General features: G+C 40.5%; 1 protein-coding gene across 1 annotated transcript in view; it reads left to right on the forward strand.

Annotated features, from left to right (window-relative positions):
• The window catches only part of ptk7b (protein tyrosine kinase 7b), a 49,363-nt gene that overhangs the window by 788 nt on the left and 22,933 nt on the right, over nt 1-25,642 (forward strand). The window lies entirely within an intron of this gene.

Here is a 25,642-nt window from a genome sequence, read left to right on the forward strand (position 1 = left end):
TGTTTTTGGAACCTATTCTCTGATAAGCACTAAAAAACTCGCTTATTTATTTTTTGTGGGCTCAGGCAATACTGTAGTAGTCCTATCCCATAACTCCTGCTTTGGGGCCATCTTGTGATATTTGTATGCTCAGGAACTATGTCTAAGTGAATTGTGGAGTTTTATATAGTGCTTTTTGAGGAAAGATTAATAGTTGCCTATAAATGGCGCAAAATTATTAAGGAGTGGTCTTGATTCCCTACCATTGTGGAAGTGACTTTCCCCTCAAAATGGCTGATTATCTCTCTCGGGTGCCTTAATGCTGTCTGTAGTGGAGCACGCCATTACAGTAGAACTCTCGTCACACAGTTGGATTTAACGTTTGTATGGTTGTGATTGTAAGCGAGGAAATGCAAGATGAGAGCAGGCATACACGCATCACTGAGCACAGCCTCACAGTGGCTTTTCTTTCCATGTTCTCACAATACGCTGGAGATGCCATTTCTCATGATCATATTGCATGATGGAAGTGGCTCTCAGACCTTGGGCGATATTCATAATGCAGGTATGGCCTTGGTTTGTGGATTCCTTGCTTGTGAGAAAAGAAGCACAATAATACTGTGAACGTATAGTTTTGCTAACTGCTTATTGTATCAAAACCACTTTTAACCGTATCCAGCAGGAACGTCAAACACGGCGCGTCTCACTTTGCATTTGCCGTCGTCAAAATGGCTGCGTGTCCTCTTAAGTTAAAGTATGCCTGTCGCCCCCCGCCATCCTCATCAGGGTGCCCACTTTGGGATGAATGTGAGCTCTGTGTGCGGGGCAGTGGGGGACCAGGCGGCTGTTTACAAGATGCATGAATAGAGCCAAGCCAGGTACCGTCGTGACAGCCTTTTGCCCGTTTTCGGAATTTCCTATTTAGTTGTTTATTTTGAATACGTAGGCACAGAAATGGCATCTTGATTTAATGTGATCGACACACAGGAGGGTGTAAATAGCGACCCTGTTCGAGTGAATATTTATATTTAAATCTATAATTCTTATTTATCTTTGCTTTTGTGTCAGTTTTACAATAAACTTGAACTGGAAGTGCCAAACCTGAAGCAAGCACGGTGTGCTTCTGACATGGCGAACTGCCCAGCTATAGTCTTCAATTTCTTGACAGTGAGAGAGTCAAAAATGACACTAAGAAATACTCGTGCAAATTGTGTTTTAGTAAATTGGTGTGTTTAAAGACTGTGGACGCAAAATGTTATTTATGGTCTGTCCTTTTGTGTTGATGTAGTTTTTTTGTCTATGTATGACTCATCGTGTCATCATAGTGTCATTTTAAAATACAGTTTTACACCATAAGCATAGTTAGTGACTGCCCACATACTTGTAGATGATGATCCACATAGATGGCTACTTTTAACGTGTCGGTGGATTGTGTTCGATATTTAATTAAATGGTGTAATTCAAGCAAAAACAACAAAACAAGTAGCTTGTCTTCCAACTGCTTGTTTTGTGGTCAACCTGCACTCCAAAACGGAACGCGCTTAAATAGTTGCGCTTTATCCGAGGCAAGGATCAGCGTTCTATATAGTTAGATGGGAGAGTTCCAATCGAGGACCTGAGCGTGACAACAAAACAAAGAGAGGAACAGAAAGAAGCCGCTGAATAGACGTGAATAATAAGATCTGGTTGTGAATATCACAATGTTTGCAAAGAATGTGAGGCTGCGGGAGGAATTCTGAAGGTCTTCGGCGGCTCGTGTTTCTGGTCATTTATCAGAAGTGCTTACGTGAAACCTTTTGGAACTCAAGAGACGACTTGTTTTTGCGTGGTAGATGTGCGCAGCGTGCACTCACCCCATTATGACGGATTCACTCCCAGGGGAGGATCCTCTTGCACCTACTCCAATCACGATGGCCCGCTTTCTCAGATTTGGCTTTCTTGTCATTTTGAAACTGATGCGTGCCTGTCCTCTTCCCTCCAGTCTGTGACCTTGAAATCAATCCAGGTCTTCAGTCTTTAAGGATGTTGAGCTTGGTTAAGTGAATTTCTTTTAAAGGAGTAATGGATCCTCAAAGGCGCAGTGTGTGTCCTCAACCTTTAATCAAACGTGGCTCCGTTTGAGCCCGAGTTTGAACGGACGGCAGTGTTACGCTCATGCTCGCATCTTGCCTTAATTTGGCGGCCAAAAAGGTAGGTCGGGACCACACAAGGCCCCCCTCACATCAAGGCAAGCATTCAGATTCAAAGAGCCAAGTTTGCGTCTCTCTGGTCTGATAGATTTTTTTCTTGCATGCCAAACATAAATAGTCTTAGTGCTTTTTCAGCAATTTTCTTTCCCTTTTTTTAAAAAAAAAAAAAGTGGGAGGACTAATAAAAAGAAAGGATGCCAGTATGTGCGGTGGTTAAACTATTCGAAGCTGTGCATTTTTTGAGTGAGATCAAATCTCTGTGGTGAAAAATAAGCCTTGCATTCTGTGGGCAACAAAAGCCAACAAAATGACTGCAACAGCCAAGCGGTTTGCTTGAAATGATGATTACTGCACCTAATGACCCGTGTGGGTGTGTGAGAAAGTGTATGTGCTGGCTCCGGATCCTGTGGTTGTGATTAGAGTCGGGCCTTGTTGATCTCCTTCCTATGCGGTCGCGGGTCTCTTTGGCTCTGTTGTTGCCAGTCTTGTCTGGAAGCATCTCTGTTGTTTATTGACTCGGTGCCTGCTTGCATCCCCGTCTCCTGTCTGACTTGCGGACTCCACCACAGCCGCCTTTGTAGTGTTGTAAAATGTTCCTTGCCTTAGTAGTTTATTTTGTTGGAGGTGTTACTACATTGTTTTCAGTTCTTTGCAGCCATGATTCAACTGTATTGTACACCAGAGGAGCTTTGTAATTAAGCAAAGTCATAAAATGATCTTACTGCCCACAAATGAACAGTCTTTCGAAGCAGACTTTTTTTTTTATAAAAGTAAAAATGGCAACAAAAGTCCTTACAGACCCCCCCCCCCCGCAATGTCACGGTTTACTATTTTACTTTACTACCCCACAATGATATTTAGAGCTTGAAGTGGACTAATCTATTGTCTATTCACAAAGTAATAATAATAAATCTGAAATCATAATTTTTGCATGTGGTTCGGGGAGCCACTGTTGATGCAATTTAATTGGATGCAAGCTGCTTTTGGCCACAGCTCACACCCATCCACTTAAACGCAGACTCGGCATCGACGCCCCCGCTCTCATGAGATTTTTCCTCATTGGCCTCCTCGGCTGTAAGTCGTCATCCACACTCGAGCCCGAGAGATAACCTCTACACAGAGTGAACTTGAGCTACGCTTGGCACGCGATCTAAAGCTTTTGTCTACAAGCGCCACACTGCGTCTTCTACTTTGTGGTAATGTGGGTTTTTCTTCAGTTCTTCATAGACTTCCAAGTGTAATCAGCCTTGTACATCTTCCATAGCTAGCGCTATGGTAGTTTGTATTATTGGCTAAGCATGAAGTAAAAAGATAGAAAGATACAATAGATTTATATAACCATTTAAATTTGATACACAAGAGTATAAACTGAGACCTCAGACAAAGACACAAAGCTAAGCTTTGTATTTTCTCTCATAATGTTATCTCTCACCATAGAAACACCTAATCTGCTGTTTCTGGACAATTTCGCCGCGATTATAGATAACATCATATCAGGTTCTTTGAGACACGACCAGCACTGATGTTTTTACTAGTTTGACCCCCTCCGGATGTCACGCACTGCTGTAAATCTTTACGACAATGCCTTCCTTCAGGGCAGGTGTGAGTCTCCTCACAGTGCAACACAATTCTTGTTTTGTTCCCGCACCGATGCCAAGCATGCGCGCTACTGGCGCCGCATTCAAATGCTCCGGATGGAAACGTGCAGGAATGCTGAATTTGGCGCCCTACCATTAGAAGGGCGAGGGGATAAAGGACCGAGAGAGGAGAAAGGCGTCTGGCTTGTCATTGCATAATCCCGGCAGCCATTAACTCTTTGTGTGCCGAGTCTGAATGAACTTATCATAGCAAAGGGCCACAGGCAGAGTGACAGCGGAGCACCTCTCAATCGGCCCGCCAAACCAGCAGAATTGAACCGAGGACACTGGTGTTTAATTGGAAAGAGGACCTTTAACGCCGTTTCATCTCCAAGTGCACAGGGTCAACGGGGTATTTGTGTTTGGTTGTGTCACATTCAAAAACTGGTACAGATGATTTTTATTTGGTGCCAGTCAAAAGGATAATGAGCAGCAGAATACTGTAAAAATGAAAATGTCTTGAGTTGACTGGACAGTTTGGTATGTGCGCCAGCAGGGTGTCTGGCTCTCGTTTTTATCATCACAGGTAAAAAGTGTGTGAATAAATGATTTCATGCTCACTCATTTTGGATGTCAAGCAAGTTCCACAGTGCTGCTGTTTTTTTTTTTTTTATATAAAGCCCTTTTATATCTTTTTAGGTCACTTGTCTTTGTTCGACTCCCCCTGAAAAGCGACGCTTGTCTCAGTCCGTTGCCCTGCGAGCGTAAGACACAGAACAGTGAACTGTATTTTGCTAAAATCACCAAGCTCACATTTCCACTGCATCTTTCTGTGATTTTATGTTCCACCTCTCTACTTAAACGCCTGGAAAGCTGTTGGCGAGAGAAAAACAAAGGTCTGCTTTGGTTTTGTACTTCAGACTTTGCTGGCTGGACTGTTTAAGTCTTTGAACAAAACACTGCAGTCGGTCGGAATTATTGTTTGTGCCGGGGGCCTTGTGGGAAACGCTTTTATACTATTTACAGCTTAAAACTCCAAACATTCTGATAAACTGCTTAAATTCTTCCACCCTCTTTCCTCAGCATATAATACATTAATCTTAAGCATGGTTGTACTCTTTTATTTTCCTAGCACAAATCAGTGTGCACAATAAGGTAGCAAAGTTCATACGGTACATTATTTTTAATTTAATTTACTATATTATACAAATACTTGTAACTGATTTTTCTGTGACTTCAGATCACAGACGTACAGTTTTTCTTTCTGACAATGATGCATAGCTACAGCATGAGCACACGATGTCCAACATTGTTCTCTATTTGTCGAAAATAATTAGTACAGCAGAGAAAGAAGCTCGTTACCCACCCGGTCTTTTTTTTTTGGGTTTTAATGAAACAAGCTCCCTGGCCTCATCCACTGCTCTCTCTGTGGCGCGACTTGCACTCTGTTTCACCTTCCGCAGTTTGCATTCAATTTGTTCGCTGTAGCTTCACAAACCGTGCCATCGAGTGAATCCCTTTAAAGATTGGCCTGCTTTACGGAATTTACGCCTCCCTTGGAGTAGTGTGTGTCAGGTTTTGGCACACCGACAGCAGATGGGTGGTGTTTTCTGAGGGGGGGGGCACCTTCTGGCGGTTCTCCTTACCAAACTCATTGTCTATTGCTTCCAAATGAGTGCTCAATGTACTATATGCTTCCAAATGAATCCTTCAGAACATAGAAAATCAAATTCCATGTCCCAACTTGCACACAAAGGTGCTTCCTGTTTGTCTTCCATTCTTCTCTCCATCCTTCCTCACCACTGTAGCCAAAAATGGTGGAAATGTACTAACTGTACATACATTTATTTTTTGTAGTTTTATGCAGAATTCTTGTTTACCACAAATATTCAGAATGTTATTATTTTTTTTGCTTTGCTGTACATTCAACTTGATAACTGCTTTTTTAGAGAAAGGAGAAAGATTCCATCACGTGGTACTGGAATTATTTTAACTAGATTTTCTTCATCATCATACTCTCCTTTTGGATGACACATTAAGTCATTACATTTCATCACTAGCAGCAAGTTGAATTCCTTCAATGGACAAACTGAATAGGTCCTGCTACAATACAATGGAGTGGTCTGTGCAGGTGCTGAAGCTCAGGACAACATTTCCTGTTGTTATCAGTCGAGGTGATGAGAGATGCTAAATTGTTGTGTCTGACATGAATGCTCCCTGGTTGCCCCTCGTGCTTTAGCTAGCACAGGAAGTAAAGATTTTGTTGCGATTATTTCCTTTCAGTGTTGCGTCACAGCGGACGGGGATCTCCGCCTGGACCTTTTTGTTCCACACACCTCATTTTTCCTCAATCCCTGCATAGTGTATACCTTCATCCAGGTCAAAAAGCGTCGTCAAAAGGTCATGACCTCGTCTTCCTCATTGTGAACGATTCACAATCGTGTATGTGTGTGTGTGTATGTGTGAGAGAGTGTAAGGACCAAGTTGAGGTCTCCCCAAAGGATCTGAGTGACAGCAGGTGCAGGAGATGGCGGCTGTGTGTTTTGCTGTTGGCTTCCTGAGGTGCAGATGGGAGCTCAGAACTGGAGGATACACAGAGCCCTCACCGCCTCAGGAGTTTCCGAAAATGTCATCGCGCGCATTGACATTATGCAAGGAAGGATCTTGCGTGTGTGTGTTTATATGTATACAGTATGTGTGTGTGTGTGTGTGGCTTTGGTGTTTTTTGGCTCTGGTCTGTGTGGCCACAGCAGAGCAGCTGGTGGTGTCGTGGTCACTTCAGGTCTGTGTGCTCACTGTGTGTCGCAACAAATGTTTAACATGGGACTTTTGACAATTTAATCACTTGGCTACCTTGGATGGATAATTAAGAATAATGGCTGCAATAGTTGCTTTAATTCAATACTTTTTTCAATAATATTGTCTTATATTTGCTGAGAAATCACAAGTGCAGCCTTTTTTTTTTTCCAAAGGGGAACTACCAGTAAATGTCAAAATCTTTGGTTTTATTTACGGCACTGTCCTTGATTAAAATGCTAGAATATGTATGAAATGAATCAGTGTGCACTTGACCTTTGTGGCTGACACAGTTCAGTGCACTGAAGCGCTACAGGGATCCATTTTTGACAAAACAAGCTCATTTAAATTGATCCAAACTATTTAAAACTCTTTATTGTGTAAAAACAGTCAGACTCTCAATCTTGAGGCGACAATTTTGTCTCACGAGGGAAGAGTTTTAGAGCACTCAGACATTCAAGAGCATTAATAGATTTGGTCCCAAGCTATTTTCAACACTTTAAAAGGGTTAATAATGTGTAAAAATTATCCATGTCCAGCGTCAATGTTTTTAAATGAAAAAATGAGTCAGGAATTAATCATTTGTTCCCACAAAATGCAAAATTGTGCGGAACGTTGCTTTCTTTGTAGTCAATTTTGTGAGGATTCATTACAAGCCTATTGAGCTGTTCCACATTCCGGTTTCATGCCGTAATTTGCTAGTTGCCCTTTTTAGTGATTATGGATCGGTCCCAGGCAGATGTCTTATTCTGCTTTGTGCATGTTCCTCCAAGGTTGTCATTTCTTGTGAAGCAAAGAAAAGGTTGCCCCTGCCTTCTCGGCAACCGCAGGGGCTCCATCTTAAATCAAGGTGAGGTGACATATGAGCCCTGGGTGCACGTCTCGCTTGCTCACATTGCCTTTATTGTCCAGTTACTTCTCTGAAGATTTACATCAGTAGTGGCATGCTATGAAGGAAAAATACGATTCAAGTACTCTGAAAAAGTCTGTCACAGCAACTCTTAATTTTTTTTTTTTTTTTTGTTACTTGCTTCAAAGGCAAGCAGAAAGTCTTTGAATTCCAGTTGCTTTTTTGACAAATTTCAATTTTGTGTTAGTATGCAATTACATGAATACCATCAATAACTTAGTTTCAAGCATTTTTCAGCAATTCGGTGCACTGTATCATGTGAGTAACCAGATTTTTTTCATCTACCATTCTTGAATGTCTGTGTGAGGCAGTATTTAATGTTTTTAACAATAGTGTTTAGTTAATTATTTTGTGATTAATCGATGAATCAGATAAAATAAGCCTTGCTTAAAATCTCCAGCCCTTTAAAACCTGACATTATGAGTGTCCAAAATGGTAATCCAAAATTTGAATATGATCGAAACTCTACTTGTCTAAACATTGGCATAAATGTTAATCGCAGTTTTTCACACTGAGGTTTTATTTAAGAAAATCTGAGAATATTCACTCAGAGGCTAAAATTCCAAGAATGTTGGCATTTTTTAGTTTTTTTTTTTTTAGCTAAACACAGCCTCTAAATAACTATTTATCAGAATAGTTGATTAATTTGATAAATAGATTAGTTGTTGATTAATCAGTTGTTTCACCTCCAGTGGTTAAGTGAAGGAGAGTAAGGAGACATTTTTTTTTATTTTTTATATTGTCTGGGCAGCCATGGCAAAGTGGTTAAGCTTGTCACCTGCCGTCGTGGAGACCCCTGGCGCCAAGGCATCCCCTCCAACACAACACACGGCTGTGTCCTTCAGCAAGACACCGATACCCCAAATTGCTCCCCGGGCGCTTAAGCAGCCCCCTGCTCCAGTGATTGACACTAACATTGTGTGTTGGCTGTAATGGGTCAAATGCACAAGTCAAATTTCATGTACATGACCAAAAAATATGAATTTTTCTTTTGATGCCTAATGTCGGTCACTACAGTACATTGACTTGAGTCATTACACTTATTTCCAAATTGTGCAAATCCATATTAGCCCCAGAACTAAGTTGTACTTTTATGTGCTTCCGAGAAAAGCCCGCCTCGGCACAACTTGACAAGACATCTGTATTTTATGAGACTATTAACGATTTAGGAGAGCGGTACTTTTCGTAAACCGAGATTGTTTCTCATCCCTTCCGACTGTAAAAGAGTGGATGTCCTGCAGCTTTTCCTCCTTTTGTTTGATCTTTTTTTCTGGCACAATTACTCTTTCCATAACGCCGAACTGGTTCAAAAGGCATTAAACATGAGTGGGGCTCCCTTGTGCACGGAAATGGTGGGAGACATTTAAAGAATATGCTGCCAGACACCAGACCGGAGTCTCCCACAGCTGTGGGCCCCACACAACCGCCAGTAAACACATTTTCCTCATACAGATGCGTTATGTGTTCATTGAAACCCATTGGGACCAGTAAATGTGTTTGGATTTATTCGCGCAGCACTGCACTGTACCTTATTTTGCGTACTACTTTATGACTGAATTGGAAATCAAGTAGCTACTACTACAACTTACTTTTTTGGCAAGGTGTCCTGGACATCCACCATCAGAAAACCGTGGGGATATAATAGATTTATAGCCGTCCGATGCTGCAAAATACGTTCAAATTTTGGCAAGTCGTATTTAAAAAATCTCAGCGTGGAGGTTTGCCATGTGGTCATAAAATCAGTGTCATTCAGCAAATGAGTGATACATATGCAAGAATTAGTCCTGTTTTGACTACAGTATTATGATTTCTAATTTAATAGTTATATCAAATAAAATTAATACAATTGATTGTGAGCAGAATCATACAGCCACAGCTCTCATGACGCTGTACAGTTTTGCAAATGGACAAGTGCCATCACAGGGGGAAAAAAAAATAAATAAATTGTGGTTTGGCTACACACAATCTCTGGAAATGTTAGCATAAAGTAGACAGTGTTTCATTGTGCCCTATAATCTCAGGCAAGAGTTACGGTGGTTTGGGCAGCTGGAGGACATCAAGACCATGATGGAGCAAAGCGAGGTTAGAAGGTCACAGGGAAGTTGAGGTCACCCCCACCCCTCCTTAAAAAAATACCCGCTCAGATTTCAGTGCAGATGGACAGGCATCAACTCGACTTAAGACTAGTCTGCAGCAGGAAGCGTAGGCGTCCATGTGGAACTATGCCAACATTTACAAGTTCAATCAGTTGCGACAGATCATTGTCCAACCAAAAATGTACGTAAAGCAGAAGCTTGGGTTTTTTTTTTTCCTCCCAAGAGATGTCTTTATTCCATTTGTATCCTTGTAGAAACAACTGTGTCAGCAAAAAACTGATCTGAAGTTAAATTATTTACCATACGGCTGTGTGGAAATTCATCTGTTTATTTCTTTAAATAAAAGCATTTGGACCCTTTGCTCTGCCAAGAGAATATCCCAGGAACTTTTTGTCCTCCTCTTGCTCTCCTCTGTGGTTCTGTCTCTCATTAACTCGAGCCTGGGCTAAGCCATGAGTCATTCTGATGTGCAAATCCGTTTTTTGATGTAGCACTGGATCCCATTGAGTTTTATTACGACCCACTTTTGACATAAATGCAATTAAACAAATAAGCAGTAAATTGTTGTTGTGTGAGAGTGAAAAGCCGCATGACGCCTGGATTTTTCCATCTGCCATGAAATCATTCACTTAATTAAAAGATTTGTGTAGACTGGATGATAAGCTTGGTTTTAACCAACAACATACTGAGGTTGTTGTTGATGGATTGTCACTATCTCAACGTAAATTGTATTCCGGATTTTTAAAAATCATCACCCATTAAGCATCTTCCTGCAATGGATCACCATGTAATGGAGATTTTTATTGATTTCATTTTTCAAATGGAAGCAGTTGTAAAATTGCAGTTGAGTTTTATTATTTTTAGCTTTTCTGTAAGCCAACTATGCTTGATTTAATGCAGTGACTCAGTTTTCCTCGTCAATTTTTCTGGTTTAATGTCTGTGAGGCAAACTTTGTGAAATTCTGTTCCTGCGGTGTGTCTGATGTCCTTTCAAGGTCTGTTTATGAATGAAGGGCTGCTTTTAGTTGGCCAGCTTGTGATGGTCAGCCCAAGCTGTGTAGCGGGATGATTCCTCAACAAGTACGGGAGGGGGGAACAAGTGGTTCTTGTTAGGAGTAAGCTGGAGAGAAAATAGGTGTAATTGAATGTCAAGCCATATGCTTCTTATTTTGTGAAAATGTGTCTTTGCTTTAGATCAGGTTAAATACCCGCGCCAGACTGCTCACTTTTCATTCCACATTCAAAGGATTGTTTTCCGACTTTTATGGTGGAGTTTTAAAAAGAACATTTAGAACAATTTCGAGTCTGACTTTGACTGATTTCAGTTTCAACAACTTGATTGTATTGTTTTTCCACCTTTCCTCATATTATACTTTTTAAGTGATTGAATGTTGAACATCATGTCATAATGAACAACAGCAATTAGATAGAAGAAATCTTCATCTGATTTGGCTGTCCGGTGAATAATCTCGGTTGTTTTTTCACTGGGTTAAGGCACAAGTACCGATACCAGGTATCAGTATTGTTATCGGGCCGATACCTGGCCTTATTTTAAGGTTTTGGCACTCTTGATGTTGGCCTATGTCGGCAGCCATCTTGTGGCCGTCTTACGATCAAGAACTAAAAGGTGTATGTCTGGCGGTACATAAAATGGATTGATGGATGGATGGATGGATGTTTGTTTGTTTCTAGTTCTACAGAGCTGGATTGTTGTTAAAGAGCTTTGTTTGTATTCATTTTATTCAAACTTACGATATAGACTTGCTATGATCCGATAGACAGAGAAGTCAGGGTGTGCCTCAAAACACTGAAAATCAGTTCTTGGGATCAATGGCTCTTTGTTAGCGTATGCTCAGATAAAAGTATCTTGACCCGTAGCTGAAAGTTTCAGTCTTGTTTCTAGGCTGCATGTCCTACATATTGGACAGAGGTAAAACTTTATGATCAAAGGCCACTACTTGGTTTAACCTCAGGTCCTGACAGACTGGGGCCTCTTTCTGACATGACCTCTCACCCTTAAACCAGGCTAATCTGCTGCTTAAAGGGTCATTATCTGGTTATCCCCATCGTGTAATTTCACACAGGAAACTCCAACTTAACCAACCGCAAGATGGCCCTGTCTTTAATAAGGTTCTAAATCTGACAAATTGTCACTTTTCTTGCCGACGGACTCTGCTCTCATTCAACGTCTGTTGGTGACAGAAAAGCTGACTTGTTGCCGTTGTATTATTAGGGACTCTCAAGATGGTGTAGAACAGGAAAGAAGAATACTCTAAGCCTTAGAGTAAGCCTTTTCAACCACTTTTACTGACAGTCTGAAACGGAAATTTGCCTGTCGTCTGAAAAAATAAACATTAGGTGAACTTAAAACGAAAAAAATTAAGTAATCTCTGCATTTTTAACATCATGTTAACTCATTTCTTGAGCTGAAGCAAACGCATTTTAAGAGGTTGGTCCGAAAGTAAAAGTAGGATGTTTTTTTTTCATATTTCCTATTGCAAATAATCCTTTTCAGTGGAACCTGAAAGTCTTGGACTCAAAGCCACAACCTCCGACAATTGAGGCAGATGGCCTAACCAGTCAGTCACTATGCCTCCATTTCAACCTCCATACAATGCTCTAAATAAATTGGTACCATATACGTAAACATTCTCATTTATTGTTCTGTTAAAATGATCAATTATAGGCCAAATGGCTAACATTATATACAAAATATTTTGTGTTTGTTTGGGGAACATGACTTTTAGAAAAACAGCAGCAGAGCATAAGTACTGTCACTTTTCACTCAAGAGCATGCTTTAGGCTACATGTAAACGAAAATCATCTTCCCCTCCTCTGCCCTAAATTTTTCTTGCCAAACAAGTGCCTGTGTATTCCTGGCACAAGTGTGCCAGCAGAGTAAGAGTTTTTATTACCGTGTTCACCAATGCGCATCTCACCTGCAGAAATGTTGGTTGCGCTTGATTCTTTGCGTTAATATTCTGTTTGTGTTGAAAAACGTCCGCTGAAGTGGCGGGTAAACCAGCTGTTACTTCAGCTCGAAGACAAAAAAAATACTGACTCTATTTCAAGCCTCGTCGCGTTCTAAAAAAATCAATTCATTCCTTGAATCACATGAGCAACAATGAATCGCGGTACGAATCGAACCGTTGTTAAATTGAATCGTTACACCCTTAAATATCACGTATCAGGAGGCGTACCCAGTATTGTGAGAACTGAACATGATGGACAAGGTGTTTTTGTTTGTTTGTGTCAAATCGCCAACTATGTTTTTACAGGCCTCTGCAAACAGCACACCATGCCCCATCAGTAAACGTTTTTTTCAAAAACTCAAAGAAAAATACTTTTTTATAAACATGTCCTAACCCTCAGAATCTCCCAAGTCAAACGACAACTTAATGCTGCAGCGTTTGCCTACGTGGTGTGAAATAGGAAGAAGGCAGAAAAACAGGTTTGGGTGATAAATAGCGGTTTAGAAAGTGTCTCCTTTCTAAGAGAGGATTGGGCTTTGTCTTGTAATATGAGCAGACTCCTCTGCAGCCACCGCCAGCTTCTCGGGGTGTCTGACTTTCAACCGTTCAGGCAGCCAGAGGAAGAAAGAAAGGGGTGGGGATAGGCCAGACAGATTTATGTTACATTGTGGTGCCTCAGGCTAGTATGGAGGAGTGAAAAGTCTTGAGTAGTGCCTGATGTGTGTTGATGGGCATGACTATTTTATTAAAACGTGTAACTAGGCGTGTCACGAGTTTTTCACGATGACATACAGTATTTTCCCAGAAAATCGGAAATTATAGTATGATATGAAAAAAATATTAACCATGATCGTTTTGGTAATGAGTGAAATCATAATTGTTTGAATAACAATAATTTATTTTTGGGTATAAACAAAAAAGTTTAAATAAAAAATGTCAAGACATTTCTCTGAAACACTATAATGATGTAAGTTCCTTTTGGACCAAACAAAATGTATAAAATTGGTCATTTTAAAATAAAAAGGTGCAAATGTAAAGGTAAAAATGGATAAATACAAACTTGGGTTCATTATGTTTTTCAACCAGAAAGTAAAGATGTAACTAGGTATAGAAATTTGTACTCTAAAGGAGTGCATTTATCACACATTACTTTTTGTGGGTCACAGAGCTCATGTTAATGCACCCCCAAATGGCCCATTGGTATCGTTCCAGCTGTGGGGACAGCTGCTCACCGCATCAAAACACCCCCTTAATAAAATAAAATATTCCCATTAGCATTGAGGAAAATGAAACTGAGGACTCCGGTTCTAATTTTCTAGATATGTTTTAAACCAGAGGGAGCTGAAGCAGTAACTCATAAATTGGGCCACAATGACTCCCAAAGTCTTGTAGCATAACATAAGAATTGTACATGACATTATAGAACTGTGGCAGTGAGATAACTGGGCTAATACTCACCAATCAATGCAGTTATCTGTTGTAACATTGCACGTTTCTTCTTACATGAATAGAACTATTGTGAAATAACACATACACGTGTGTAGTACGTGCCCCATCACCCTTAAAAACCCTTTATCAAACTTTTTTTAACTGTAAAATGTTAGCAGCATTTTAGGGTGGTCTGGATAGTCAAAATTGTGTTTTCCTTAATGAGTGTCTACATTTAGAATCTAAATGTGTCAAACTCATTTTTTTGGCGGGCCGCATTGTAGTCATAGCTTCTTTCGGAAGGCCATTATGACTGTCAACCCAAATAAATGTATGAGCACCTCATATTATATACAGTAAAAGCTACAAAACAAACTGACAAATAACTCATTTTCAAATCAGTTGAATAAAAACGGGTCAAATATTTAAAAAAAAAAAGATATTATTCAAAGTGAATAGTGACAATTTGCAATTCTAATAATGACACACGAATTTGATGCACAATTTGTCTTTGCGGGCCACGTAAAATGATGTGGCGGGCTGTATCTGGCCCCCGGGCCTTGAGTTTGACACCCGTGATTTAGATGCTTATTAGTACCAAGTTTCAAAAGATTTTTGAATCCTAATTAAGCTCTACATAGGTCCTGTGACATTGCACTTAATACCGAGGTGACTTCAGACAAATTCAACCGTAGATGTCCCTTACTGTAATACTTTCTGAATAATTTAAGTTTCATTAATGCATCTGAGCTTTTAACCATAGTCATGTCTCTGTGTAGAACAACTGTAGAGGTCTCATTTTGGATGTATGAAAGGAGAGGAAGGGTGGGGGGGGTCAGTATTGTAGCTGACTGATGGAGGATAAGGGGAGCGCGCCTCAACACATCTTACTCCAGTACAAAAGAAGGCTGTGGTGTCCATACAAATGAACGAGTGACGGACATTTTTGTGACTCACTTCCTTCTCACAGTTCACGCACATTTCAAACATCCTCGCGATTCGCCGAACAAGTGTTCAAGCTAGCCAGACAGCCAGTCTTCACGCCCAGTCCTTTCCTTCCCCCATTACTCCCTCTATCCTGGGAAAAGTGAAACATTGTTCATTCTGTGTGCACAACCCATATAAGATGGGGGTGTAAAGCAGGAAGTATTTAGTTCAAATGATTGCGCTGTAATCATAAAAAGTAGGGCTGCTCACGAGCATAGTTGCTTAACCAGGCTTCAAACCGTGTAATTATTGTTTATAGCGACGCGCTGTTCTCGCTCAGAGAGAACGGCGTGCTCTGGCTTTACAACCAACCGGAGTCATCTGAATGTTTCATGTGACATTCTGCTTTCATTACCAGCTACATGCGTGTTGTGACAAGTCATTCGAGACACCATCATAAGACTGATAGGTTAGTTGATGACAGAAAGAGCCCGCCGGTGATGCCACATGAGTGCGACCCCACGCCTTGTTCGCAAGTACCTGGAGGGAAGTGAGCCCTAATTGCCGGGGGAAATGGGAAGTCCTTGCAGGGTGGTTTCTATTGTAGATAAGGCAATTAAGTCCACTCCTTTCATGTGGAAGGCTCCTTTAAAAAGAGACATTGTCCATAGCATGGCGATGGGACCAAGCGACACTCCACTGCAGTTAAAGTGTACTCAGAAAAAATGTCCCCAATAACTGTTCATTAACTAATTCTTTTTGATCATTTGGTATTATTTAGGGATTTAAAAAAAACAACTAAACAACCGTTAAGCATTATCACACAAGAATGATTCATGGTCATTGTTTTCCCAAATAAAAGCAGATGTTTGCGAATGTCTTCTTTTGATTAAACACAAAAGATAACGCAGTCTGCTTTCATGAATGATGAGAGAATTTAAACGATCTGTGGTTAAAAATGGTAAACGGTTAATTACAAATAAAATATGATAATTTGCTAACCGATTTGTTGTCGATTAATTTTGCCGCCTGGAGTTGTCTTGATTTTTGTTGCGTGTACCTTTAAATGTAATCAGGTTAAGTTAGGCCTCAAGCTCAAACATATAAAAAGACTTTACTGTCACAAACACTAGACAACAATCTCTTAGCTCTTTGTTTCTTTGAAAGGGGTTGATTGTGTGTGTCCGCATCACTGGCAAAGGGTCGTCCCAACCCACTGAACTGGCCAGCAGAACAACAGGACACCTAAGGAGATGAGATGCCACTCTGTGAAGTTCTGCAGCCAGGCATTTGCGATTTCCCCTTTGGCATGTCTGCTTTCCGGTTGAGTGGAAAGGAGGTCTTCTCCCACTCAGAAGAGCACTCTAAGGAGAAACAAAACAAGACAGAGAGCAATAAATTCAACATTTTCTTAAAAAAAGTCCTCTTTTCGTTTACCCATTACTCCCCAATCTTAATCTTCATCGGCAAGCATCACAAGCTGTTAATTAACATTGTTGCTTATCATTTCTTTCTCCTTTCATCTCCATTTAATTAAAGCATCAGACTTCAGAAGGGATGGGAGGGCGAAGCAGTGCTCATATTTGGTGAATTCATTGTACTGTGTTTCTGTGACCTAATTTTTCATTAACCAGTATACCCTGCAGAAATTCTGCATTAGTTTTGGAACAACCGTGTTTGCATATTATTGAATAATCAATTTCTTTGTTTAAAAAGTTTCATGAAGGGTTTTTTTTAGACCTATTTTTCTGAATCTGAAATGCCATTTTGAAACTTTCATGGTATGTATAGATACGCTTTGTATTTTGCTTACTATTTGTCATCACGAATTTCTGAGCATTAACATCATAGTACTGCATCTTGACTCTCACTTTGGTTCTGACCTTCACCGTGTTAGATTTGAAAAGGGTAAACATATTAACAGCCAAGCAACAACTACTTAAACTTTAACGCAGTGTCCACACATTTGAATCCATGAGCTCCATGTTATAAAAATTCTAATTTGGGTGATTTATAGAGTGGTTAAAGCAGTTGTGGTTGAGCACTCCAACCTTTGCCTTGTCCATACAAGCATACATGGCTCCCGAAAGTAGAGGAACTTGCCAGTCTAGTGGCGCTCATAGTGAATACCTATCATTGTCCACCTACTTTGAGCAAATTCTGGAGGCTGGCATAGTTTCAGGAGCTCTGCAGAGCCAGAGATTAGCAAGGCATGGCAGGATCCCTGATAACTGACACCCTCCACACAGGCATCTGAACCTCACTAGCATCTCGCTAAAGATTGAAGGCACAAAAGCGCCTTTCAGCTCGGGGCACACTGGTGCTAATCCCCTTAGCACAAAAGACATGGGCCACCGATAGCATCTAAATAACTCTTCAGTAAATGTCATTTGCCTGAATTAGGTGTATAGTATCTCCCGAGTTTGACGGATTGCATTGTAAGCTATATGGCCGTGTTTGTGCGGAGTTTGATTTTGTTTGGACAAGCACATGAGTGCTGCTGTTTTAGTAATATGTGAAGACTGACTCCGTTTGCTGCCTTGGCTTGGGGGAGTTAAGTCAATTCCCCCAACACTTTCATCAATGCATTTGCCCAGATTGCGGCGAAGTATTTTTCCCAAACAATTGTGTAGTTGCAACTGTCCACTGGAATTCTTGCTTTTACATCCAATGGCCACTTGAAGATAGGAAGATCATCACTTCCCCCTGTAAAATAAATTATCCTTAATTGACCTTTGGCATAATCTCCCAGGAGGGGTCTTTCTGTGGTTGCCATGGAAATGGTGGAAGACGCTGTTGGGCCATAATGAATATACTCTGGGTGCATTCCATTCCCCCAGAGTGTGTTGTTTTTAATTGCCTTTCACTTATGATGCAAGCAACTTTTTCTTAATTTTAATACTTGCATTGCAAAACAATTGGTGATCCGCTGGCTTCTCGTGTACATTTTTTTCCAGCTCTTTGTTATGCTGCTCACATCCCCCTCACATTGTTAGCCCAGTGGCCATTAAAAGGGGCATGTCTAGGTCTAGACATCAAGCTGCAAAGCGCCTTTGGATCAATAGGTCCGTCTGAAGTGTTGGATGAAAACAAACAAGTATCTATGTGTCAAAGTCCTTGCTCAAGGGTTTATGTTTTCCTCCACTTGTTACTCCCCATATTGCCTCATCCATCCCATCAAAAGTAGAACATAAGCGATATGGTTGTTAGTCTGGCAGTAGGGTCTAGACCAGATGGGTCGATAGATCAGTTGGCTGATACTCCTGTTTTACACTATAAGTTGATCTAATGTTGTTTTGCATTGAAAGCAATGATTATCTGCTGAGAAATGGAACATTCTGGTCATAGTGTTTCTGAAGCCTGTGGTCATGTTTCCACTATTGATGTACAATGGTGCACATCTGCTTTTTAATTGGAACTGATAGCTAAGTAGTCATTATTGCTGGTGCCGGTCTCAACATGGTGGGTTTTATTGACACCTTCTGGAGGCCAAGCTATAAAAATAGTCAGATGCCAGACCAGTAATTGATACAAAATGAAACTGCTTGATCCCCTGGACACAAAGAGTAGTTCTGAAAAAAGACAGAGTCATTTACTTTACCTTTTAGCACCCGAGTTACAAAATAACATGGCACTCCTAGTATCTCTGTGTATCATCTCAGTGCTCCAATGATGTCACAGTGCCCCGAAGCCACATTTTGGGATGATGTTACCTTGAGCATTTACTTTCTGCCGCCGTCTTTCACAAAATGCAAGCTCCTCCCAACATTGTTTTTTTGTACATGCTGAACTCCGTGTTGAGCCACGGATCACGTCAGGCTACAGTAGTGTGTGCTGTTTTGTAATATGAATGGGCTCTTTCCCTGAGGCCGAAAGTGTTGGCAGAGATAAAAAGCCCTCCTGCTGACTTTTTCTTTACTTAATCCTCCTTATAAATAGGCCACTGTGTCTATTATATAGGCAATGGAGCAGTGTGTTCTGAGCCTGTCGGTGAGGTTCACAGGGTGAGCAGGATGGCCAGATCTCTCATGGTGGCAAAGGTCTCATGGTTAAGACATTCAGAATATCAACATTGCTCCTGCCACCTTTTTTGTTCAGATCCACTTTCATTCTTTCCCGTGGCATTTTCTTTCGTGTTCTTTCACATTTGAGGGAATTTGTCCATAACAACAACAGCTGTTGCCCCCTCGTCCAGTTAGTATTCACACATAGTCACGGCAAGCCAATTAGTGGCCTCAGAGTGTGTGAGCTTGTAAAGGTGTCATTTCGCAAAGTCTGGTGGGGGTTGCAGCATCTCCAGCAGTGCGAGGTCTCTTCCCAGAATGTGACAGCATACTCTGAGGGAGGTCATTGTGCCAGTCAGGCTTCAACGCTTTCCGGTGCGCTCCACATTTACGAGGACAGGAAGTCACTATGTTGTTGTTGATGTGTGAATGTATCCTTTTACAATACAGTCCTCATTTCACAAATTACTGGAAAATGATTAGGGGGCTGGTGGATTTTGAATGGGGGCAGACTGTTTCACATTTTCCCCCCTTTAAAAAAATAGACAACATATTTGATTCCAAATGAACTTTCCTAACAGTTTAATGTCAGATACTTGACCTTGTGTAAATCCCACTCAGTACTCCACATACACTACCGTTCAGTTTGGTGTGACCCCAAACTTTTGAACAGTTGTGTACATAGAACACTAATAACGCTCTGCACCGATGAATCCTATTTAAGGAAGAGTCAGATAACCAACCTGCCGACTGCTGCTTTGTTACTTATTTTATTGCACTTTTGGCATGGTTGTAAGTCGGGTGTCAAACATTTTTTTCGCGGGCCGCATTGTAGTCATAGCTTCTTTCGGAGGGCCATTATGACTGTCAACCCAAATAAATGTATGAGCACCTCATATTATATACAGTAAAAGCTACAAAAGAAACTGACAAATAACTCCTTTTCAAATCAGATGAGTAAAAACTGGTCAAATATTTAAAAAAAAAAAAAAAAAGATATTAAGAGTGAAGACAATTTGCAATTCTAGTAATGACACGTATTTGATGCACAATTTGTCTTCGCCGGCCGCGTAAAACGATGTGGCGGGGCGTATCTGGCCCCCCGGGCCTTGAGTTTGACACCTGTGTTGTAAGTGTTCAATGTATAGAGACCCCTAATTAAAAAGAAAAACATGCCAAGAATAATTGTGGTTTTAGTTTGTCCAACTGCAGCTACCTCACTTCTATCATGTTTAAAAATGTGTGAAGGGCAAGTGCTGAGCAGTTGAACCGTTCAGAGAAGCGACGTAATCACCTTGGCGGTGTTCATTCCTAGCTGAGTGGGCGGAAACGCGACAAGTGGCCCATGTTGCCAAGTAACGGAATCTATAAGTGCTTGTTGATGATAATGTAGTCTACTCCATAGTTATTGAATAAGGCAGGGTGACTGTATTTCTTCAAAACATTAAATAATATTTAAGAGTATTTGGATAGAAATAGAAAACAATGTTTTTCTTGAAGGTTTATTTCATGGCGTTTCATTTTTTATATTTCTGTTTTGTCCTTTTCTTTTTACTTTGCCCACTCATGTGTGGGGTGCATGCCGCTCGCTCTCTATATGCTAATACAAACATAGCTGTCGAAGGTAATTGCGAAGGCACGTTAGGGGGTCTGCTACATCCTGCCCTACCACTGTTATTCAAATGATCAGAGAAGTTGAAGTCCCCGCTGCAGCACACCGAGCCATCCATAAAATGCAAAGGTATCAAAGTGGTGTTTGAAATTTAAAATACAAATGCTTTCCTCAGACATTTTGTCATCGCACGTGTGCGTAATCTCTGCAGTCTTGTTTACACTCCAGGAACGAGATTCTTCTTTTTAGACTGATAAAATCTAGCAAATTAGGCTATATTGTGTCCAAAAGACGAAAATGTCTTCTCACCCAATTTTCATTTTATTGATTCATCAATTTTTATTACATACATACATTTATATACAAATCTGGATGGCAATGAAAACCATAACGTCAACATTAATATGTGTGCTTTACAAGTTCATTAGAATCATGCTGTCTCGAGAGAAAATATTGCACTATTGTTCTGACAAGCTCTTAAACTCAAATTAACAAGACTCCATTGACAGGACACGTTTTTGGCTATATGTAGTCCAAAACGACTAAATATGTATTCAATTACTCATCTATTCGGTCTTCTTCATTCGTAGTTGTCAAAATTCTGCAAGCAAAGTACTAACACCAAAGAGCTGACTGGAAACAACCTTGATGCCAAGTTTGCCACATTAGCCTGTGCCAACATTAACATCTGCTCACGTTTGGGTCGAATTAAGTGTCTAAAGAGGGTGGCAACTATGTGTATGGCAGGGCTTTCAGGAATGTGTGTGCATGTGTCAAGGGCATTGTGAGGAAGAGGCTCATTTGTTATCTCATTCTTTGTTAGCTCTCGCTTGGACACGACTGAAGTAGGTGAAGGTATCAGTCACCACCGCCTGCAGTGAACAGAGTAGCGATAACAGCCAAAAAACTTTCCAGCCATATGCTTCTACAACTAAAGATTAAACTTCATTCATGAAGTTCCATAATGACAGGGAAAAAATACTCTGGATGCGCATTGCCAAACTAGATGGCTTTAAACCGATTGGATTGTGAAGGCCAGCTTTGTTTAAACTATTGCGGACATTTGTCTCCACATTATACTGTACTTGTACTGTACTACTTATACTACATGGGATAGTTTTTTATTGGTTAAATGATATATAAAATAGTAATCAGGAATGAATAACATGAAGTCACACAATCAGCAGCTAAAACTAGTGTCAAAACAAACCATCATTAATTTAAAAAAAAAAAAAAGAAAAGATTTCCAAATTGTATCAAACTTCCCAGATTGTCCATTGATCGACCGCCTAACGCTTTCAAGTACAAGGGATGCTTTTGAACAGTACCCGACTTCTTTCCTCTGCTATATTTGATATCGGCCATATTGTACTGTTGAGACTGTGTCCAAAATCCCACCGAGACAGATTTAAACTTGCAGCCAGCTTTGATTCTTAAATCCGCCCACTTAGAAAGTGGACTCTTTGGTCCATAACATCTATCAGACTTATGTGTTTAGCCTGGATGCAAATGGCTTACTGTCTCGGTTCCACTACAGACTTCAACCATTGGTTCCTAATCTTGGAAATATTGCGGAGCGTGACCCCCAGATGTTTGACATTACTGTGGTTTATATATATATATTTTTTACATGAAATTCTCTGTTAAATTTTGCTCAGGCCATTTGCATGATAGTTTGAGCACTTAAACAGCTTTCATGTTTGTGTAGATTCTTAAATCAGACAAGGGGGAATAGTAGCCTTTCTTTTCTTTGTTCCCACTAAAAAGTCTCATTATCAGATTAGTGCCAGACTTTTGAGACGGAACACGGCCCAGTCTTCCTCACCTGAGCAAAACCTAATCCAGTCTAATCTAATAATTGCTTCCAAATTCACTGTCGGCAAAAAAGCAGGGCCTCAGGATGGCGGCTGCTTCAGAAGGCTTGCCTAGCCTGGGTAATAATACCCATGGCTCCTCTCAGGAACACCTCTCTGCATGTCACAAAGGTTATTCACTGCTGTTATTTGGTTGTTCTTTGTAAATCGCCGTCACATTTCTTTGTTCTACTTGCCCCCTCAACCTGACGACCCCGCCTTTGTCTTCAGGATTCAACGGCTACATGGCAAAGAATTAGGCAGACTGTTTTTCAACAGTTGGCCTCTTATGAGTGGGTGTTGAAATCTGGTCGGACTCAGTAGAACTGTATTTTAGATGTCGCTTTGACATTCATCTTGACGGTTATAAAAGCAGGTGTGGAGGGACGGACACAGTAGGAGGACGTGATGAGCTATGTGTGCTCATATTTGCTATGAAATGGTTCATGTGCAGCCAGCTGTCACATAGGCAGACACCTCCTCTATAGCGTAGAATAGCGTTGTGTTGAGGTCGCAATCTTCTGTGTTGAAGTAATTATGGGAAAAAAACAATCGATATTACACTTAGTGTATTGTTGCAAAATTGTATTAGTCACCTAGTTAACTTTGATGTCTCCTAGTGTAATTGTGTTCATGACTGACGCATGTTCCACTTCCTCTGCACATTGTTGCATCAGTATTTTTTTTTTTTATTCTTTCTATAATGAAGACCATGTGGGAACACATCCTCCTTAGCAAAAGTGAGGAGTGCAGGCATGTTAAAATTTAGTAGGATAGACGGTGTGGGAGGGTTGACATACATTTGTCAACTTCAGAAGCTTTTATGAGAAATCAATCTACTCGCAAACAAGACATTTTGACTGTTAGTATCAGGTTTCAGAATGTAGATCACATACAGATTACGGTTTCTAAGCAAGAGCAGAGCAAAATGCTATGGGCTTTGGTCCACCCGGAGATCTTGCATACTGGTTGCCATGCCAGTGTTGCCTGGTAATAGGCAAGGGAATTGGGATCATTGGTGCAGAGGTTGTCGCCTGCTGTCAGTGGTACAAAGGAGAACACCATGCAGAAAATGGAAGTGCTCTCATTCATTATAAGCTTCATCATAATACATAAGATTGGCCTTTTTTTTTTTTTTTGCACCAAAGCCCAGGACAATTATCTAGTACAATAAGAGCATGGATTGCAAAATGATAACAGGTATGCATACCCGTGATGCTGGGAAAAAATGTGCCTCTTTCAGTTGAATTTTCCTCTCGGACCAGTGGATTGAACACCATGATGTCTCCTGCTGATTTAAAATCGTAAAAGCAGGTACCTTTGTACAGACGATCTGGACTGAGGCAAATGGAAATTCTTTTTATACATTTTCTTTGAGGCATTTCATTGTTCAAGGTTGAATTCCACTTATCTAGTCTTAGCTCATCCCTTGTCTCGTATGCTGTACTGGGATTTAATTAACTAGTTGTACTGAGTGGAATAATACTGCCCGCAGGTGTGGTCTCATAGGAGGTGCATATAGGCCTTAGCTGTTATGTTCTTCTTTAGACCACAACCTCCAATTGAGACTGAATTGACAGCCGTTGATTCTACACAATCAGAATTAAGCCATTAACATGTAAATATACATGAATTATTACCTCTCATTCGGTGACAATAATGAAGAACAGTATTACTATCTTTAAAAAAGCACATTAATTTTAATTTATTGTAATTTTTCTAAATACGGTATTTTGACTTTATTAGATTTTGTAGATTCACCTCATCAAATAATTGTGATGTGTAATTTAAAATTTTCTTAGAGAATGACTTGTCTAATCAATGTTTATTTAACAGTAATGACTAATTGCTTTTTTTGAAGATATCCTGCTTTTCTTTCATGTCTCTTTATTGTTTTCATGGTCGGTGCACAAATTTAACAGTGTTTATGTTGGATTTAATGGTGCTCTCCGTTTTGCAAGTTTTAGTTCAACCTTGTTGACAAAAGCCCACAAATGACAACAATGAGACAAGTCTATCGTGAAGCTAACTGTCATTTTGGTTACAATGGTTTGACAAAGACGTTGTACCTGGTCTGATTGTTTCCTGTTAGACATCTCCTCTGTCAAGATAACTAAGGACGCCCGACCTCTTTGTTTGGGCTACATTTCAGCTTCATGCTCTGCTGATTTCTTTGTGAGGTTCTTGCTGGAAGTACCAAGCCAATGTTGACACTCAGCTTTGCAAGGAACCATAGTATTGGCTTCAGGTTGGTGGTTATAAAAAGCACTTCAATAGAATAATCATTCCGAAGCATCAAATGGCTCTCATTTTCCCCAAATCTATCTCCAAAGCAGTTTCATCTTAATATATATTTTTTTCTATCTCTGTGGTTCGCTCCGTTTTACATCCCCACTGACTAAAATGATATTGTTTACTTTGCATTCCAGTGCAGCAGCAACTCTGGATCTTTCTAAATATCTGACTATTACAATATAACCATGTCTTCACTTCACTGATTCAGTAGAGCACTGCTCCATCATTCACTGCTCCCGTTAGAATTAATTGGCCACGGGCAGTCAGTTTCTTTTCCTTCCTTGACCGTGTTGTTCACTGTCCTGTCTGCTGCTCCTGGCACTCCGGCAACCGGAGTAGATGCTTTTAAAGAGAGAATAGTTCCCATAGCTGTATGCATTAGCATTCCCTGCGCATTCTGAAAAAAATGGATAGGATCTTTTCCATTCAGTGCTCACAGTGAAAGCCCCCTGTGCTGCCTCCTAATAGGCATGAAACAATTATGCTTGCCTCGCCCTCCAAATCAAGCTGGGGATGACTTGTCAAATCCATGATTTGTTGAATATTGATGTGAACTTGTCAAATGTTTTACTTCTTTTCATGCTTAGTATTTGTTAACAGGTTGCCATTTGTTTGTGTATTCAGGAAAGATCCACTGCCTGTCATTTTATCTGGTGATATTGATCTTGTGCTGGTTGAACTATAGTCTGCAAATGTAAACATGATCGTTGTTGGCGGTCATTCATTGTTATCAGTGGCAGAAAATCTTTGTGAATGATTGAAATTCTTGGTACTTGACGGGATGTGTACACTGCTGCCGCTAGTGTAAACAGTGGGCTAATGTGTTGGGCTTTTAGAATTGTGTGCCAGTCGGTGTCTGTAATGTCCTTGAGATAAACATCTGAGCACAGCAATGGCGGTTATTCCATCCAATGCTGCCGCTAGTGTAAACAGTAGGTTAATGTTTTAGGCTTTTAAAATTGTGTGCCAGTCGGTGGCTGTAATGTCCTTGCGATAAACATCTG

Source organism: Syngnathus acus, chromosome 15, assembly GCF_901709675.1.
Source record: "Syngnathus acus chromosome 15, fSynAcu1.2, whole genome shotgun sequence".
NCBI lineage: Eukaryota > Metazoa > Chordata > Actinopteri > Syngnathiformes > Syngnathidae > Syngnathus > Syngnathus acus.